This window comes from Ailuropoda melanoleuca, chromosome 12 (assembly GCF_002007445.2).
Source record: "Ailuropoda melanoleuca isolate Jingjing chromosome 12, ASM200744v2, whole genome shotgun sequence".
Classification (NCBI taxonomy): domain Eukaryota; kingdom Metazoa; phylum Chordata; class Mammalia; order Carnivora; family Ursidae; genus Ailuropoda; species Ailuropoda melanoleuca.
Window position 1 is genome coordinate 33,516,124 of NC_048229.1, and position 4,459 is coordinate 33,520,582.

Here is a 4,459-nt window from a genome sequence, read left to right on the forward strand (position 1 = left end):
TTTTTTTTTTTTTTTTTTTTTTTTTTTTTTTTTTTTTTTTTTTTTTTTTTTTTTTTTTTTTTTTTTTTTTTTTTTTTTTTTTGGGCCCGGGCTAGCCGGGGGCTCTGGGGGCGGAGGCAGGTCTGGGCGCGTCGGTAAAGAGCGTGTTCTCACAGGAGAGTAGAGACTCACCGGAAGAGAAGGGGAGAGAAACCCCGGGGCAGAGCGCCAGAGACGCAGAGAAAGATACTGAGAGATGCAGAGATAGAGAGAGACAAAGAGACACAAGGAGAGAGGGACAGAGGTGGGGAGAAAGCCAGACACACAAAGAGATGTAAAGGGAGCCAAAAGATCGGAGCGACAATAAGAGAAAGAAAGAGGGAGAAAACACAGGGAAAGAGACACACACAAGGAGACAGAGATTCAGAGAGAACAGAGACACGGAGCTCCACAAAGCCTGAGAGCCCCGCACACGGAGACGGAGGGAGAGGCAAAAAGAGACAAAGAGAGACAGAGACTCAGAGACCTGTGAAGAGAATGCAGACAGAGACAGAGGCAGAGAAGCCCCCAGGGACGAGAACCAGGCAGACGGCGCTGTCCACATTCTCCCTTCCCAGCCCACCCTCTCTCCAGTCGAGGGCCCCAGGAAGTTCTTGGGAGCGTAGGGCAAAGGGTGCTGGGGGCGTAGTGTGCTAGGCAGAGCCACTGCCGAAGCCTGACCACCATCTCTAGCGATGCTGCCTCCCACCTCCCAGAAAACTCCGGAGCCCGAGGTCGTGGCTGCCGGTTCCTTTCCTGTGCACCTCAGCTGGGGTGTGCACTCTCCGCATAGCTCTGTGACTCAGGGCGGACCTCAGTTTCCAAACCTATAAAGTGAGGGGAAGGATCGACGTGTTGCCTTCCTGGCGGGGCTGAAGCAGGTGCCAAAGAGCCCTGTGTAAGTATTCACCTGCAGGGCGCAGCTGCCATCTGGATGGACAAACAGAAACTAGAGAGGCAAGGGCTTCGCTGAGGTCACCCAGTACTGTGGGGACCACCCATGCCCTCTAGACCAGAATGGGATGAAAGAAAGAGGGGCATTGCATAACCCGCCCTGGCCCCAGAATCCCACAGCCCTTGCATGGATGGGGGCCATGCCCTGCCCCTGTCTGACTGACCATCTTCTCCAGCCTCCGTTTCCCTTTCTAAAATAGGGGTGTGATGCTAACAGCAGTGTGTTGGAGTCAGCTCGAGTGAGCTGTTAAAGTCGTAGGAATTTTGGAACTGGTTGTTAAACAGCCATTAAAAGAATTAAATTATGCAAACACGTAATTAAATAAATTATATTGAAAACAAAGGTAATACGTACTCATCACAACCTAATTATTTTACTACATTTTACTATTATCTGTGATCCTGAGGTTATTTACATCTATTGTACGTTCAGAGCTACAACTGTGTAACGTGCTAGTGTGCATCTCTTTCCCCAAAAACACTTTCAGTGACGTCACTGTAGCGTGACATCACCGAACTCAAGCTTGAATTAGTCATGGTGGGAATATTTACACCATAGAAATTGGCAAACGCCCCAAATCAAGGCTTCCCGCCCCCCCACCCAGAGAGCTGGTTGTGAAACATTTAATAGCACATCACTGGTTGATACTATCAGCTACATAGACTCACAGAGGCTTCCCTTGTGCCAGGCTGGGAGCCCTTTATCCTTTCTGCCACCCTGTGAGGTTGGACCATCATCAGCCCCACTTACACATGAGGAAACAGAGAGCCTAAGAATAAAAATAAATAAATAAAATAAAATCACATGCTGAAGGTCACATGGCTGGTGAGCGGCAGGACTGAGATTTGAAACCAAGTTCCTCCAAACTCTGGAACTTGGGCTCTTAACCACTATGGCTTCCTGTCCCTGAAAAATAATAGCAGGAACCTCAGTCTGCAGTAAATGAATAAGACTATATATGTAAATGCTTCGCACGCGAACAAATTAGAACTTTATTTATAAGTGGATGACATTACTCAGCAGGTGGGGCCCAAGGAGTCTCAGGGATGGTAGGATGCAGAGAGGGAGGAGTTCAGGTTGGTGTTCTAGAAGTTTTGAGATCCCAAAAGCTCTGCAGGGTGAGGGGTGGGGTCTTGGGGCTGGCTTGGGGGAGCTGAGTCACTCCTTCCCAGGCTTAGCAGGGAGAGCTGCAGTTCTCCTAGCCACCACGAGGGAGCAGCAGATCACCTCCCTACACACACCTGCCCACCACACCTCAGGCCCCACCCAGGCTCCCCTGACCCCAGTACTGGCCCCACCCCATTTCCCAGACTGGGGACTGAGGCTAAATGAGGGGGGAGGCTACAAAATGATGAACCTTAAAAACAGTATGCTTAGCGAAAGTAGCCCGACGCAAAAGACCACTTACTGTATAATTCTTTTTATGTGGAATGTCCGGAGTAGGGAAATCCATGGGGCTGGAAGCAAAGGGGAATGGGGAGGGGCTGCTAATGGGTTACAGATTTCTTTCTGAGGTGGTGAAAATGTTCTGGAATTAGATAGTGGTGACAGTTGCTGCATCCTTGTGAATATACTCAAAATCACTGAATTTGTGCACTTCAAAAGGGTGAATTTTAGGGGCACCCAAGTGGCTCTATTAAGCTACCCACTCTTGATTTTGGCTCAGGTCATGATCTCAGGGTGGTAAGACTGAGCCCTGCCTGGGGCTCCGCTCTGGGTGTGGAGTCATCTGCTTAAGATCTTTCTCTGTCCCGGGATGACTGGGTGGCTAGTCTGTTAAGCATCTGCCTTCAGCTCAGGTCATGATCCCAGTTGGGTCCCACATTGGGCTCCATGCTCAGCGAGGAGTCTGCTTCTTCCTCTGCCTGCCGCTCCCCCTGCTTATACTCTCTCTCTCTGACAAATAAATAAATAAAATCTTTTTAAAAGAAGGGAGAGAGAGAGAGAACTCTCTCTGCCCCCCAAAAGGGTGAATTTTATGGCATGTGAATTACATATCAATAAAAAATTAAATTTAAAAAAAGAGGAGCTCTGACAGCAGCTGTCACAGCCCACAATAGGCCAGCTGGTTCCAGCCAGAGCTACTCACAGGTCTTCTGATTACCGCGATCCACACTGACCTGCTGCTGAGGACAAAGCCCCGCCCCCCCATCACGTCACTCAACCAGATCCTTTCCCAGGGCCCATTGTCTGGCAAATCCAGTCCTTGATCTGAGGCCTTAAGACCTTGGAATCTTAACCCCTACCCACGTCTCCCAGCCTAAGTGTCTACAGAGCCCTTCCTGGGACCCGGAGAGAAGGAGTGATCCCTGAGCCCAGCCCTGACCCTAATCCCACACCAATCCCAACTTTGCGTAGTGCTCCCTTGTCCCAGGCCTAACACCAGGGACGCTGTGCCTGAGCTCCAGAAAGACCACCTAAACCTAAAACCTTAAAAGTAACCCTAATCCTGCATTTAACCCCACCCGGTCCCCAACACATTCTCAGCCCCCACTGCACCTGCCATAGGCATCCCCAGCTTCCAACCCTTAGCTCTAATCTATCCCCATGTGTGCATTTGATTAATAAATCTTTAGTGAGCACTTACTATGTGCCAGGCACATATCTAGGGATATAAAGATGAACAAGATAAGCAAAATCTGCTTTGAATTCACATTCCAGTGGGAAAGTCAGAAACTATACAAGGGAGGGATGCCTGGGTGGCTCAGTCGGTTAAGCATCTGCCCTCAGCTCAGGTCATGATCTCAGGGTCCTGGGATCAAGTCCCGCATCGGGTTCTGCTCAGCAGGGAGCCTGCTTCTCCCTCTGCCTGCTGCTCCCCCTGCTTGTGCTTTCTTTCTGACAAATAAATAAATAAAATATTTTTTTTTTTTTTAAAGAAAAAGCTCTATAAGGGAGTCAGAGAAATCTTATCATTCAAATTGAGGAAGGTGATATAAAGGAATTGACAAATCAGAGCCTGGGGGGGAGAGGGCATGGGGGGGGTGTGGAGAAGAGTTTCTGCTGCTCAGGGAATGTCTCCTTTGAGGAACGGATGCTGGAGCTGAGGCCAGGGTAATGTCGAAGGAGGGAGCCATGCAGGGACATGGGGACAGGGCCTTTTAGGCAGAGAGAACCACAGAGAACCACAATTCCAAAGCCATGCCCAGTACCACCCCCTTTCGGCCTCTAATCCCAGCTTCTCGGCCAGCAGAAGCTCCCTCCATGTCTCTACTCCAGAGCGAGGACCCCGAAGGAGAGCTCTGGGCCCGTGTCCAGGCTTGGGTGTCTCCCCAGGGTGCCCAGGATGGTGTTGTCACCTTGGAAGGCGTGAAGAGCAGGCAGGAGGGGGGGCTCCGGGTGGGGGCCGGACTGTGGCCTTGTCCTTCCCAGCCCAACCCCAGCTTGGCCTAAAAGGGCAGACAGATAAAGAGTCCTTCCCGCCCCTGGCCCCAGAGAGGGAGGGGTTTCCTGACAGGAAATTGACCTCCTCTAACCCCCCCCCCC